General features: G+C 42.3%; 1 protein-coding gene and 1 long non-coding RNA gene across 5 annotated transcripts in view; both read right to left on the bottom strand.

Moving 5' to 3' along the window:
* LOC116783516 overlaps positions 1–13,931 on the bottom strand; it is a 30,200-nt gene extending 16,269 nt beyond the window's left edge. The window contains exons 1-2 of the long non-coding RNA XR_004355724.1: positions 13,646–13,931; positions 12,873–12,983 (exon numbers count right to left, since the gene is read on the bottom strand). This is a non-coding gene — a long non-coding RNA (uncharacterized LOC116783516). The remainder of the gene's footprint in view (positions 1–12,872; positions 12,984–13,645) is intronic.
* LSAMP (limbic system associated membrane protein) overlaps positions 1–15,969 on the bottom strand; it is a 1,004,346-nt gene that overhangs the window by 484,857 nt on the left and 503,520 nt on the right. The window lies entirely within an intron of this gene.

Here is a 15,969-nt window from a genome sequence, read left to right as displayed (position 1 = left end):
CAGATACTTTTCTCAAAAGCAACGTTCATTAAGCTGTTTGTCTGAAATAGCCAGAATACTGAACAGCTGCAAGATCCCACACATTTGTCAAAGCTCATAGAAAAATATGAATGTCTTAACGTTGTGTTATTTGAGAATTGATATGTTATTATACTGTCTTTAAGGTCTTTATTATAATGCATGTGTTCAAGAAAGGAGAGTTAAAACTAAGTAGTCATTCTTAATTTGGGGATTTCGTCTAAGCTAAGCTGTAAAATACTAAACTGAGCAAACGCTGCCATTTCCTTCAGCGATCATTTAGGTGGATGTAATTTATATGCTTGTGTTTTTATGTAGATGAATAGTGGGTGACATGAGCTCTCTTGAAACAAAACAAGAACTAAAGAAATCCCGAGAAAGCTATAAGACTCAAAAACAAAAAACAAAAACCAAACAAAAAACCAACAAAACCCCTAACAACCAAAAAACCCAAACCCCAGTCCCCTACTTTATTTTTTATCCTCTTGATATTTTTCTAGCTGCCTCCCTTGACTCTGCGTTGTGCAGACTGCATTCATTCTGCGTTCTTATCAGATGCCATATACATTATATTGCCACTTATAACTGTTTCCTGACCAAGTTAAAACAACATATCAGCATGAAATGGGGTTTCCGCCAAAAAAGCTCATACAAACAAGTTATTCCAACCTACAGAGGTGCCCTTGAAACTGCTAAACTTCTAGTCCTTGGTACCACATCACTCAGACCTACACCCTTAGTGGACTTAGTAATGAGAGTACTTGCCATTCTCCTTGCATTTCTGTTAGTATAGTTTTAGAGAAACAGATTCAGTTCACACCTCCCTTCTGAATCTTCAATATTTATTTTGATTCTTTACGTTAATAAATAAATAAAATCCAGAGCCTTACTTGCAGTATAAAACAGCACAATTCACTGCTGGGGTATAGAATTGATGTACTAGATATTTCTCATTTATTAGCTTCATTTCTTTGCCTAGTCTCCTGCAGTAATGTTATTATTTCCCATGAGGGTCACATGAGATTTTTTCCTCTTGCTTGCTTTGTACGTGTCTTTCTGTGTGTGCTTATTTATTTAATAGGCATTTTCCCCCTTTATCTACTGCTTTATCTACCCATTTGATCTGAATACATTGGCTATGTGTGGCCTGTGCAACCAGGTCTGCTCTTAATGGTGTATTTACACCAGGTTTTCACACAATACCAAAGAGATCCATAACCAAAGTGATTTAGCAGATTATTTCAATGTTTCCTTCCCCAGAACTGCTCTCCCTTTCTCAACAAGTAGGAAATGGCACTGAAGGGAAAGGATTTGCTTGCAAGTCTGCTGTAAAAGCACTTTTCTCTCCTTCAAAGAAATCTCCCTGAGAGACAAGAATTAAACCAGGTTCTCAGAACAGGTACTTATTTTAAGAATAGGCTTTCCTGGGTCCTGTCAGAAACATGGTACTAGTTTATGGACTGTCTTTATGATCTACAGCCCCCTCCCTTATCTATTCTACTCTCAGGAAACATAGATACCCTGTGAGTAGCAGCAGCTCTTCTCTCTCCTGGCCCTGTCCTGGAGGGTAATGGGGCAAGTTGAGCACAGCCAAATTCCAGCCATCCCACCTCACTGCTCCCACTGTGGGGGACTGGGACACAGGCCCAAGCGCAACTTGACCAAAACTTGGTATTGCAGATACCATGGTGGCACCAGTCCCTTCAAATCTGGCACTGTGAAACAATTGTGGTGACACAGAATCACTGGCAAATCTGGCCAAGTGCTGAAGGGCAGCATTAAAGGAGACCAAGTCAAGACTCCAGTGTTTTCTCTATTAACAAAACTTCGCCACTTCTGCCGCCTCACCACACCCCATCATATGAGTGCAATGGACAATACAAATTATGAGTGCAATGGACAATACAAATTATTATTGCCATAGGGGCCATGGGGAGCAAATGGGTTTATAGTTTTTTACAGAATTGACACATCCTCATACAGTTCTGAAACTGGCATATAAATGTGGTGAACGCCACCAAGACTCAGTCAACTCAACCACAACAGCAAAACCCCTGCTTGAATACCACTCTGCTTTATGTGGCTGAAGACTCAAGTTTTGACAAGACTTAAAGCAGGGCTGTCTGGAAAGCTTTTATAGCAGAATCTTTCCTCCAACCTTGCTGAAAAGGTCAAGTGCTTTTTCTTTACCTCCTTGCCTTTCAGAGGCACTCAGGTCTAAACCACTGAGATCTCCATTTTAACTTTCTACTTGCCTCATTTAGTAACATCACGCCTTTTGTCAACTCAGGAAATTCTTTTGTTTTCAATAATGAAGGAAGACTTAAAAACAAAAGCTAATCTCAACCCTGAATGCAACCAAGATATTCTCAAGGGAGTCTTCTATCCTTTTTAATCTAGGAGAAGAAATGAAAATAGCAAACATACCAGCCTAACAGAATTTAATGGAAATAACCAGTCTAAATAACATTTTGCCCTCTTTCCTATTCCACAGGAAGCATTCAGTCAGTCAAAAGAAACACTTAGTGTTTACAGATAATGCCAGCAAGATCTCCAAACTCACCCCTCCTCCATGTGAGAGCCACTAATCAAAGTCAGCTCTGCCAGGAAAAGCAGGCGGCTGGTCATCCCATTGCAGCTGGAAACTGCAGCAAACTTTCCTTATGGAACTGCTACCCACTGCCCACAGTTCTCCTCAGCATATGGCAATTGAGACTGACTTTTTCTGGTTACAGTCTTCAAACCATTGCAGAGAGACCACAAGCCAGGCATTGTCTCCCCGCCTCATGGGTTGGGAGGAAGAAAAGTAGTTAGATCATGGAAAATATATGGGCATCCACCTTCTACATAGATGCCTGACATCGATTAGCTTCACCCAATATCTTTTCAACCTGTAGGAAGCTAGAGAGCCTTCTTCTGAGGTACTTTATCAGTAACTGTCAATAAACTCTGAAAGGAAATGTAAGCTCACTTCTGAGAGTTACCTCTGACAATTTTTTCCTACTCCAGGTTTGAACAAGTCACCTGCAGGAAAATCTAAGCAGTCTATTATCAGTCTCCTGACACACATAACTCTTTAACTGCCGCTTCTACCAACAGGTTATATTATAATCTTTACATATCTTTAGGTCCTTTAGAAATAATAGAAAGGAAGCACAAGTTAGACCCATTTTCCAGGCCTGTAGGAAAAGATTTCCATCACTGCAATTCCTGTAACGAATTTTGTTTTCTGCAAGAATGCTGCTGTTGAGCACTTTTTCTCAGTGTGGCCAGGGGCCCTCACTAATTACAAAGCTGTTCTTCGACTCCTCAAAGCTCTTCCTTTCCAGCCCTAGGAAGAGATTATCAGCAATTCATGGAGAGAAAAAGAACCCTATATATCCCCACTATTTATTTAGCTCTTCACCAACTATTTGCATATCCAACTTTTTACGTGACATGCCAGATAACAAAGGCAAGCCAGAAGGGAAGAACGTATGATAGTATTTGCTAGCATGTTGTCTTTTATTTCCTTTAGCCTCATAAGGCAGCTGTATGACACATTAGAGAGAGTTTTACACAAATGGCCTTTCTTGCAGGAGGAGTTTCTTTGAGCCTGTCTTGGAGTTCACACTGCAGACCAGATCAAAAGATGTTTTCCTCCATTTTAATAGAGAAATCTGAGACAGATTGTATCAGGAAAGAAAGGGAGTAAAGGAAAGACTGAGAGGTTACTTGGCAATTAGGCAATCTTGATTATTTCCTTCTTGTCTTGCTAAATCTTTCAGCTGGCTATTGGGTGGAAATGATTTTCTATTCTATTTGACACTGGCTTCACAGCTAATTTGGTTTCCATCTATCTGCCTAATCCATTTTATCTATCAGTTCTAATTCAGTCCTATCCCCGCTTTTATTTTCATGCTTCCAATATGCGTAAACAACAATAATTATATTTTCTTCTTATACGGGGAAAAAAACCAGTTTTCAGGTGAGAGGCATAAAAGTAAGAGTAAATATGCTCTTACATTACACTTTCTCTCTTGTAGGGAGGTCACACAAAGAAGCAGGTACTACCTCTGATGAGGCAAGAATTTAGTAACCTTTTCTTCATGCACCAGAGAACTCCAGAATACAGATCCAAGTCACTGGGACTGCTGTGTCATCTGTGTCACTCTACCTGATCAAGCATATAATGCAGCTACACACGGAAGTGATACAGCCTCACGGAGAAGCTAGTAGCTCTCCCAGGGATTTGAACGTCAGATCAAAGCCTTTGAAATGGGCCATGTGTCCAAGGGACAGATGGAGAAGATAGTGGCAGATAATGGCAATGCGTCCCTCGATAGCTGTTTTCCTGAGCAGGTCTGCTGCCAAGTTCTCAACCAATGGGCGCTTCTTCAGTTGTGAGGGCTCACTTCCAGACAGGGAAACTGCAGTCCCCATGGTGTACCGATGACAGAACCATGAATCACAGTGCAGGCAACTCACGCATCTGAACAAGTATTTCTCATCATCACAGAAAAAGTATTCCTGCCAACACACCCACTGGACTTTCTTCACAGAAGCCATATCTATACTATATTGCTCTAAAAGAAGCATCAAGCTTCAGGGCAGAAAAATTTCAAGTGCGTAGTCAAAACCCTGCTGTGACCAACAGTGTGCTCTTCCATGGCCTTGGAAACCCTGCGGCTCACAACGTACATGGGAGCCAGGATCACCAGGCTCTTATTGCACATCTGCTATTGCTGCAGCACATCTGCCATTTATAAACAACTACATGTGAATCACTTCCTCCCTTTGGTGTGAGAAGAAACCTGAGGTCCTCAGTTTGGAAGGGGTAGCAGCACAAGGTATTACACTGAGGCTTTGATTCATAATTAAGTAAGCCTTGAGACTCATCTGGGAATTTTGCCAGACAACTTTACACATTAGAACAGGAACTTTAAGAAACTCATTTATGGTGTCACCCTGAAAACTAGTAGCATCTCCAGGATGCAGGGTCTCAGAGCAGGAGCTTTTCTTCTGTAGGATGACTTCTTTCTTATAATAGTAGCTAGCTACTGCAAGGGACACTTAGACGAATTAGATCACAGAAAAAACAAGAAGATTAAATTATTCCCATCTATTGCCATGTTGACTTCAGTGCATTGCTGAGAATATCAGAAGGGGAAATGCTGTGGCGATTCTTTCCCCATCCCTCGATAACATGTTTTTTGAGATGTCTTCCTTTCTTCTTCAGACCCCTAACTCCTTAAATGCTCTCTCTCTGTTTTGCTGGGGCTGCTGCCTTCGTTAGAAAGATTTTCAGCTTTGATTAATTATTGAGCCTGTACTGCTGAGGGCTTTCTATTCTCCAGTTCTCATTACTGATGCCTTGCAGCCTGTGTGCTTCACTGGTCCCATTGCAGGATTTGATGGATGCACCCGTGAAGTTTTCCTGCCTGAAAAGCCAGTCTTGCCTTTTGCTGATTTTGTTCGGTGGGCAGGGAATTTCGCTCTTGGCTACAGTGAGCAGTAAAGCATACGCACTGGGCAAAGTATTATTGTTATTATTATGGTGGAAGCAGCATGAAATTCTTGCTTCTTTGCTTTCTGCATATTTCCCCTTCAAATCTGTTTCAAAAATTCTCCCCAACGGCCATTTTACTCTCACAGTTGCTGCATCTTCTTACAGAAGATTCACCAATACATTGCTCTCTCATGGGAGACGAATATTCTTTCTGGTTGTTTGCTTTAATCTGGAATGAAAAACTATGCATAGCAAAAATATGTTTTGTTTTGTTTTGTTTATACTCCTTGTGCTTGGCTGCATAATCATTGCTAGGGTTGACCGAAATATTTTTCTTTGTTTTGATGAAATAAAACTCTTATCTGTGATAACTCAAGACATGGGGCTGATGCACTATGAAAGAGGTAGTCCAAAGGAGAGCAGAGCCCACAGGAGGGAACAAGCATGTGGTAGGTTCCGTGTCACAGCTTCCATGAGGGCCTGAAGAGGCTCAAAGATTTAGAAACTGAACCTGAAGCAAGTAAAATTCTTTCAAATTTTGAGAGTCTTACTTTGCCAATACTCATAATTGAAAGACAAATTCCTTGAGGCTGACTTACTTGCCCTGACTGAGTAGAAAGATGAGCACTCAAATGCTTGCATTTTCCATAAGGGACATCTTGTGTTTGTAATCAGCTTATTATTAAATGTAATCCATCCCACGATGTTATTTCAAAGGTAAGGCACAGCTGATAGTGGTTTGTACTTCTAATGATTTTGTCCTCTGCCCAATCATAGCAGTAGTCCACAGGACGTTACTTATCCCTCAGCAAGCAACACAGACTGCTCATGATCAGCCTGGCTCTTGTTTGTGAGACAAATCAGCCAACATCTATCTCAACACCTCCCTCACACAGTCCTGAACCCATCAAGACATCAGACAGCTAGCCTTGTTTGGAGATCAGGGCTGTGATTTAGCCTCAGCATACTAATCATCACGAATGAATTAGATTAGATATAAAGATGAATTTTTTTGTAATGAGTGTGATAAAACACTAGAACAAGCTACCAAGAGAGGTGGTAGAGGCCCCATCCCTGGCAACATTCGAGGTCAGGTTGAACTGGGCTCTGAGGAGCCTGATCTGGTTGAAGATGTCTCTGCTTATCACAGGGGAGTTGATCTAGAAGATCTTTAAAGGTCCCTTCAAACCCAAACTATTCTGATTCTATATAATGAGATATTTTTCATTCTGTTCCAGCACTAATGTGCATCTTAATCCCTGTTAGCTCTGTGTTCAGGCACCATGAAGAAAGAAGTTGTAGTCAGGATCTGGCCGATTTGAAAGTACCCAGCCCCAGTACAGCCCTGGGATGGCCAGACAGAACCCTGGGAAAGGGGTTGGGATGGCTTAAGACTTGGCTGAGACATGCAGGCTGGGCTCAGGATCAGTCCTGGTGGGGATACCCAGGAAGAGACATAGCCCTTTGATGGCTGGGCAAAGCCACTGTGAGGGAGCTGGGCTGCAGCCAGGCTGGGACATTCACTGCAGGTTGGAGGTCTGGATTAACAGTGTGCACGGCCAGCCATGGCTGCCCCTGAACTAGAGACAAGCACTCTTCATGTGACGTAGGTCAGGCAGTGGCTAAATGGTTAAGGTTCAGTTTAAAAACAGCTTCTACAGGAAAGGAGACTGGTCCTGTAGAAGCCGCTGACAGTGCTTTCTGAGGTACTCTGTCTAAGGCCACCAAAAGAAGTGGGGCCATCCTTGCCTGCACAATCTCAAAGCTGGCACTGAGCTCTAGCAGCCAGACCTCTGTGAGGGGGGATGCTATCAGAATCCCCTTCAATCTCTTCCTGCCTCTACCCTTTGTTAGAAAGGTCCTGGAGCAACTGTCTGTGGCCAGCTTGAAAAACTCATACATCTTTCACTTTGCAGCAACAATGGGAACAAGAAAAGAACTAGATGAAAGACTAAAATAAATAGCTTTGACACAGATAATCAGTTGGCTGTGCTTCACTATCAGCTGAAGTTGTGTAACTTTGTGGGCATAATCTTAGCAAATACAAGGGACTGAAGCCCAATTTAACTACCACTGTGGATCAGGTTGTTACCTCAAGGACAGGAAAACACACATAGACAGGCAGTGCTGGGTGACTTCTTAGCCACAGCAACTCATTAGCCCAAGCAGATGACATACATATAGTCAGAGAGAGGAGTGGGCCCTAGTATCCCCTCACACAGGGGCATGTATCCCACATGTGCATGGACTTCTTTCTTTCCTTACTATTTTTCAATTCAAGTATTTCCCTACCATAATTATCTTGTCTGCTTTTAACTCATCCTGGACTCTGAAAACAGCTTATCAGAACCAACTTACAGTAAAGTCAGAGGGGGTGGTTAGGTTGTGTTTTGTTTCCAAAGCAGAAAAGGAGTATTATTAAAACATCGCAAATGCCAAAGATCAGCTCTGATACAGCACATATCTAGTCTTCCTACCAGCACTTGCTAAGATTGTACATGGGAAGAGCAAGAAAACTACAGACAGCAGTAAATCCCTGATAATTTAATCATGGGTCTGACCCTTCATAATATTTGCATCAACATTATTTACTCCAACACTCCAGCACACAGCATAAGCCTAACATAACACACACACTGCCTAGCTGCAAACACCTGAAACATAGGCTTATACTATGCATGCTGTAAGTACAGCCTGATGCATGTGGAGAACCGCAGCTGTCAGAACACATGGGAAGCAGGTTCCACACAAAGGAAAAATCTCTGTCAATCAAAACAAAAACCTTAATTTCCTCATTTGTACCTTGACGCGCTTGGAGCAAGGCAAGCCAGTATGGCTGACCATAAACATAAACACTACCCTTTGAACAGGCTTATAGGTCTGCACATAAATGGCTCCTCTTCAGTCCAGGAGGGATTGGAGCCCTGAGGATTCTTCCCCAGAGTAAAAGGCCTGAAAATTCCCTGCCACCACCATTTCTGTGCTAAAGCAGGATGCCCGTGTCCTGTAACTGTGCATTGACAAGGCTCAGCATCTTTATTTTAAAGGTACATGGTAGCTTTCATCTGCAAGTCAATATCGGTGAGAAGGTCTGCTGGGATCCAAAATAAGTAGCATAGCTTTTCAGACACAGCAGCATTCTGATGGCATATTAAAAACCTATGTGAATCATAAATCCCATTTCTTTAGGAATTGAGTCCCATCAGAGCACAAGGCTGAGGGGAAAATGGGCTATTCTGCATATAGCTAGGAGATGATGATGATCTATGTAGGTAAGACACAGACATTCTGTTGTGAATTTTTTGTGACTGTTGCTGCTTTTTAAACAAAAATTTAAAATAATGGCTTAGGCTTCCCTGTCACACGCCAGAGAAAAATTCTGCTACTATTAATAAAGGTGCAAACAAATTTTTGCAAGCTTTGCACAGAACTGCCTTACTCTGACTAAAGAATAAAAATGAAGAATAAATTTCTTACACATAAGATAATCAAACTGCTGAAGCAAACACCTCTCCTAATGTTGTGAGCAAGGAAAAGGCTGAAGTGTGTGTATGTGTCCACAAGAGAGTGTGTGAGTATGACAGAGATTGAGTTGGTGTGTGCTGGAAAGCAGGACAGAAGAACACTTGATCTGATCCTCATGAAAGCAAGCTACAAAAGCTTGAGGGAGTCAGATTTCTGGCATGCAGGACTAGGAACATTAATCCCAGAGTGTAGGCAGTGATGGACGGCAGGTGAGCAGATGGGGAGGCAGGTTGTGAGTGCAAAGACAGTGGCTTGGAATGAGCCCAGTCTGAGCTCTGGGCAAACACAGCTCGGCAGAATAGGGGCAGCACTACCCAGGGAACCAGCCTGAAAAAGCTTACCCAGCTCACTTTCAAGGTAGCAAGTTAGCCAGCGTTCCTGCATGCCAACAATCTCACCCTCTTGGTCTTGCAGCTTTGTCTTCTGCACTTCTCAAAACAAAAGGTTTCCGGTTTTATGCATAAGTTAGGATGTCTGATCAGCTCAGAAACTTGGACTTCATTCAGCTTGAAATCCACTGGGAACAGGACAGCCCCACTCCAAAGGTACCTGGATGCCAAGATTCTCAGACTGAAGTCCTTCTCCTTATTTCCCTGTGCACCATCCTCTCTCTCTCCTGCCTCACAGTTATTTTGGAGAGAATTATCTGCCTAGCTCTTGGACCCTGATCAGAAGCTGAGCTGGGGCCTAGCCTTTACCATCTGTCCAGGTGACTCCTTTGCAGCAAGATATTGTCCCACGTGTCCTATATGCATCCATCAGACTCAGGTCTATGCCAGCTTGGGTCTGGGAATGAATCACTGCACTCTCCTTATTTGAAAGGCAAGCTTGTGCCAACCACTCCGTGATCCTGTAGATATGTGCTCTCCCTGGGTACCCGGTACTTTCACAGTTGTCACAGCACTTGCTGGGCCCTGCAATTGTCTGCATAAGATTCACAGAACACTAACCATCCCAGTTTCTGCAGCAGAATTTTTAGAGTAAAATACGGGAACAATACTTTCTCTCATCTGCAACCTGTATTTTTAACTCCCTGTCCTAAAATCCTTCACAGTGAAGTTTCAAGGGACCAACAGAAGAAGAAAAAATCCTCTGCTTTTCTGCCACACAAAAATGAAGAAAATCTCACAATTTTTAACCTGACAAAAACATACCACAGCTGGAATGGGGAAGCCCTTCTCTTTAAAAGAACCATGCAGGCCAGTCCCCTACCTCACTGTATTGCAAGAAGAGGAAACAAAAATAGAAAAGCATCTTTTTTCCTTAGCAAGTCTCTAGATGGGGACAAGTTGCTGCATATTTTCTGTGAGGAGAAAGATAAAAATCTCAGCTATTTAAGTCTGCGTGCATTTGTCTTCCACACAAAGCTGATAGCACTTTAGCACACATGCCGCGTACAACTGTATCCGCAATTAATGAGTACTTGCATCACAAGTACATTTAATAGGGAAAAGGAATCCTCTTCTACACTGTTAGAGATTTGGGGAGGGGAAGGGGTGTGAGGGGGTGGTGGTGTTGGGGGAGGGTATGGGGAAGAAATCATGCAGTGTGCAACATTAACCAATTTACTGAAACTACCAGGACAGTTGAGTGGCACAGTGAAGACCTGTGCAGTACTGGTGCCTTCACCTGATGCCAGCTGTGCTCCACGCTGAGATGTGTCCAGGAGGCTGCCAAAGCTTACTGTGTGCCCTGGCCAGGGAGCAGGGCTACTCTGCTCCAGGCTGGGCTTGGATACATCCTTGGCCTTGGAAGAGACAGTGCCGCAGCAGGCAGACATCCTAGTCTAAAACAGCAGAGCTGTGAGGAGAGTGAATCCAACTGCTCTCATGGTTCCTCTTGCCGTACCTTGCCTCTCGGTGCTGGTCTCCTGTCTGCCTAGCACGCAGTTTGCTCATTCACTTGCTCATGCTCGCTCCTTCCTTTCCTCCCTCCCTCCAGCAGTGTCAGGGAGACAAGTGAAGGTTACTGTTTGGCATGTTTGTTTTTGCATTATTTATCTTGCAGAGGACAGAGTCAGACACCTAGAGGACAGTCTTAGGTCACATGTGAATCCTTCCAAATGGGACTCAGTAGCACAACCAGCCAAGTAGAAAACAGACTTGGACAGCCCCATGGAGGGAGGCAGCGTTTGGAAAGAGATGATGTGCATCTATCCAGCCAAGGTACCTGGCAAGACCACAGGTCTGTTTGTGACTCCACCTTCCCTCATTTCTTCTCCTTCTTTTCCGAACACCTCTTAAAGTGGGTATAATCCTTTTTTTCACCCATAATTAAGAATTTTTTCAATATTTTTACATGCTTCACATACACAGGGCTGCAAGGAACTGGGATCTCCCCTACGCCTCAATTTCTATCCCTCTCCCTGCAACACCTCCTGCAGACACCAGCTGCTCCTGGGTTAGTTGCACACATCTGAGAGTAGCCAGAAACATCTCCTACACAAAGTTGCCTTTCCTGTTCCCTTTGAGGCTGCCCATTGGAAAGGCTGGTGCTGGAGTACCCCACAAGCAGTGCTCCTGCGGGTGGCCCTCAGCACTGTCTACTGGGGGAGCCTGGCACTCACAAATTAAGAATCCTTTGCTCACACATCTTCCAACTCTGTTTCTCTCTGACTCCTCCAGGATTTAATAATAAATAGCTATGCTGTACCTCAACAGAGATTTTATGCTACTTATTTTCTCCATATTTTTCAGCACATCTAAGTCTCCCTCAATTTCTTATTGAAAATGAAATGGGGACAGTTCTGCTTATACAGCTGGAGATAGTGATCACCAGTGTACAGAGACTGACTTATCAAGCAGATTCTTAATGCCATAAAATCAATGGGTTTAGAAATTCTATTATCTTGCCTCTGATAGAACGCACCAACTAAAGAAACTTCTCACCCTTTTTCTTTTTTTTAAAAGCATACTTAAATATAGCATTACTGCTGTTCATAAACAAGCTTTCCTCATGGTCCTTTAGTGGATATTACCCCAGAGAAAAGGAACAGACAGGCTGCATGGGGAAACAGAAAGGGCAGTTTCTTTCTGAGTTCTTCCAGCTGTTCTGTTACAGTGATCTGAGGCTGCTGGATCTCCAGATTTGACAGCATTTCATACCATGTAGGGTGCAGGACTCTAAGAAAATTATTTCTGCAAGAAGAAAATGCAACAAGCCCAAATATGTGGCAAGTGCAAATCAGTCAAAGCTGCCTGAATGCCTAGAGGACAATTGTAGATCCAAGTGAGTAGAACAGGTTTGGTGTGCATGTTCATAGGTTCAAACATCCAAACAAGTAAAGAGAACAATGAAAAGAATATCTGTGTGTAAAACAGAGAAGACAGAAATTAGGACACTGGCAAATAATGGGAAATGCTTGATACTGTAGTGAAAATCGAGCAGAACATAAGAACCACGCCAGATAAGACATAAGGAGGGAATCAGATGGGACAGAATTTAAACTGCTGCAGCAGCTGGATGGAATATTAGGGACAAATCAGACATGAAATAAAATGATACTTGGGTGAGAGCCATTCAATGTGACACAAATGACTTGTTTTTATCTTATATTCAGCCTCCAGATATTGACTAGGCAAATCTTAAAAATTTGTACTAGGTCCCTTAAATTCTCCAAAGTGTTGTAAACAGAACCTAAATGAAAAATAAGTTTCTCGCTTCAATTGTCTTCTTAGATCCCCCTTTACTTCTTCCCTTCACCCACCAAAAAAAAAAACTCCATCAGAAAACATAGGTGGTGGCTTTGCATTTGGATAACAAATGTCCAAATCTGGAAATTATTTTTTTTAAGTTTGGCAACCTATGGAAGAAAAAACCTGAAAAAATTGTTTTCACTCACTGTGATTCAGTATTGTCATTTGCAGCCTGGGGTTGCTGAGTCCTGCCTATCTATAAGGCTGAGTGAGATGTGGTGAAGGTGCAATGTAAGTGCTGTCATCCTCCATGTCACCTGAAAGAAAATGGACTACAGATAAGTTAATGCTTGGCTGTGGGTCATATCAGTGGAGACCCATCATGTATGCTCTGAAGGACTGTGATTTAATCATGGAATATATTCAAAAGGGAGAGGTGTTTTGACTCGATTAGCCTATCACAGTAGCACACGGCTATAAATTGTTCTCAGGCAATAAACAGCAATGGCTTATGTTGAAACACTGACTACTTTTAGCTAACAAAGGAGGTGTGAGGGTTTGAAGACTGTGGTGTTTCATGGAACAACCAAGCAATCAGCCAAGGAAGAAGACAGTAAGAGACTGATCAAGATACATTTTTTGTAGCCTCACAATCAATACGTATAGAGGCATTTTCTGCAGACAGCTTGTGGAGTACCACTTGTATGTTATTTAGCTTTGATATGTCTTACTGCATCTACATTAAAAATGCTTTGTGATCATGAGACTCGATTTCCACTTCTCATCCAGTCATGCAAATATTTATAAAAGAAAGCTTTCATTGCTGAATTACTCTACCTGATTTCATTCAGAAGAGAGGCAGTTTGGGTGGGGGTAGACTAGAGAGAAATCTATGAACAGTTAGAATAAAAATGAGACTGCCTCTAAGACTTAGATTTGCTTGACCAAATTGAACAAATCAAAATTGGGATCTGGACACCTTGGAGGCTTTGTAGAAACTCAGGCCCATGTCCTCTGTGATTAAATCCATCCCCTACTCCTTCCTGGAGATATCTTCTGAGCCGAGATCTGAGGGAGAAACCCAGTCCCCTTGCATGAAAAACATACAAGTTAAAAAAGGATCTTTGAAGAAGAGAATTTAAAGCAATGGCCAACTTCTAAAGCAGAAGCAGTCAAACAGCAAGACCATTTGTTCCAGATATAATAACGCCTTGCCTTCCTCTCTGTTACCATCAAAAGCTTCTGTGTTTGTGGGAGAAAATCTCTCCCCCATCACCAGCCCAGTCCTTCCTGCCGTGAGGTCACAGCCCTGTCTTTGCGACACAGCTGTCTGTTGCTAGGGTAGTGTTTGTGCTTTCACAAAATCAGCACAGCAATGACTTCACAAGCAAGGTCATGGAGGAGCAGATGGGCTTGGGAGGAGGGAGGGAGACAGACCCCTTGTTTAAACACAAATAGCGGTGATAATTAATTAACCAAAGTAGCAGGGGAAATTATGAAAAACATGTGAAAGGTAAATGGATTTCTGTTTAGCTGTCTTTCCCAAGAGGCTAAATGTCTCAACTGCAGAAGGGAGATCTTTACAATGAACTAATGAAACAAGGACATTTTCTCTAGTTTCTTCAAGTGGAGGCTCCTGGAAAAAAATATGAACAGAGCCTACACTTTGCCATCCTTCTGCCTTCCCTTCTCATCACCACTTGTTGACCTCAACTAAAAGATCAATATTTTCTATCAGAACCTTGAGTACCTATATCTTTTCAGCATACAAGGGCTGTAGTGGGAATAGACAATTATTTAGACAGGAAGTTTATTGTTCTGCAGTAGCTTAACAGCAAACACGCTCTGTTGATAAAGGAAGCTGTTACACGTTTATTCTTCTGACTGCCAAAGCCAAAAGCTTGTCTTTGGAGTTGACCAAGGTGGTCTTTTTCTTCTTCAAACACATAAGGTTTGCATGATAAGGAATGGGCAGCCCAACTATGCCTCTACTTCCACCCATGCTTTTATCTTTTGCCACGGCAGTGCTGGTTCTGCTGTACACCTTCATGTTTTTGCCCAAGTCAACAGATTTAATTCCAAAACATGAAAAAGCAAGTTACCCAGGTAAGATCAAGGGAATCATCTCAATATGCAAGTGAATCCATGGAATACCTCTGAAGTACTTGGACAGCATTAAGTACAAAAGTTGTTCTTTCTTCATCATCCCTTCTCTGTACTGCATTTGTGTCACCCATATAGGTCAATACACATTCATCCATTTGAGATTTAAGGGGAAAGAGAGCATCTCGTCCATATTCTCTTCACTGTTTATTCTATGAACACACAATTCTGCCTGTCACCTTTTCAATGGGAGCAAAGACTCTTAAGAAAAAGAATAAAAAACCTCTATGCTTACAAGAAGGATAGGAAACCTTACCAGAAGGTAAGGTGTTTTTGTGACTGACAGTTCTTTCATGCCAAAGAAGTTTGGAAAAGCAAAAAGCCAAGAAATGCCATTCAGACACATTAAAATGAGTTCAAGAGAACTTCTACAAGAAAAGTGATGCTTTCAGTAGGTTTTCTTCTACATACTGGACTCTGTCCATCCAGCAGTTCTATGTTTTCTACTAACACAGACACTATCACATCAAACATAAGCACCTAGATTCACAGAACAATCATTGCGATTGAAAAGTGCCACTGGAGATAGTCTAGTCTGTCCTCTTTGCTCAGAGCAAGGTTAGCTAGAATGAGTTGCTCAGAGCCATGTCCAATTTTTAACATCCTCTCCAATGATGAAGATTCCATAACCCTCTGAGCAGCCCGTTCCAGTTCTTGAGCATCCTTTCAGTAATAATAAAAGTTTTTTTCCTACATTTAAATGGAGTTTCCTGTATTGCAATTTGGGTCCACTGCCTCTTGTACCTTCTCTGCCTATCACTGAGAAGAGTGTCTCCAGTTTTCAATTCACTCTGCTTTGCACTTATCTAATCCATACATCATCAGCTTGTCAGTGAGAATCTTATGTCAAAAGGTGAGACAGTGTCAAAAGGCTTTAAAAGTCAAAACGAACAACATGATCAAGATCTCTGATATAATGATTCACTGAACTAATCATTGCATTATAAATCCATGCTGACTATACCAAATTACTCATGTCCTTCAAGGGTCTGGAAATGGTTTCCAGGATTATTTGCTCCATCACCTTCCCAGGAAATAAGGTGTGGTTGAACATGCTGTAGTTCCCTATGTTTTCCTTCTTGCCTTTCTTGAATACGGGTGACGCTCCCTTCCAGTCTTCAGGAACCTCCCCCAGTTACC

Source organism: Chiroxiphia lanceolata, chromosome 2 (assembly GCF_009829145.1).
Source record: "Chiroxiphia lanceolata isolate bChiLan1 chromosome 2, bChiLan1.pri, whole genome shotgun sequence".
NCBI lineage: Eukaryota > Metazoa > Chordata > Aves > Passeriformes > Pipridae > Chiroxiphia > Chiroxiphia lanceolata.
The sequence above is the reverse complement of the archived record's forward strand: the minus strand, read 5'-3'. Positions and strand labels throughout refer to the sequence as shown.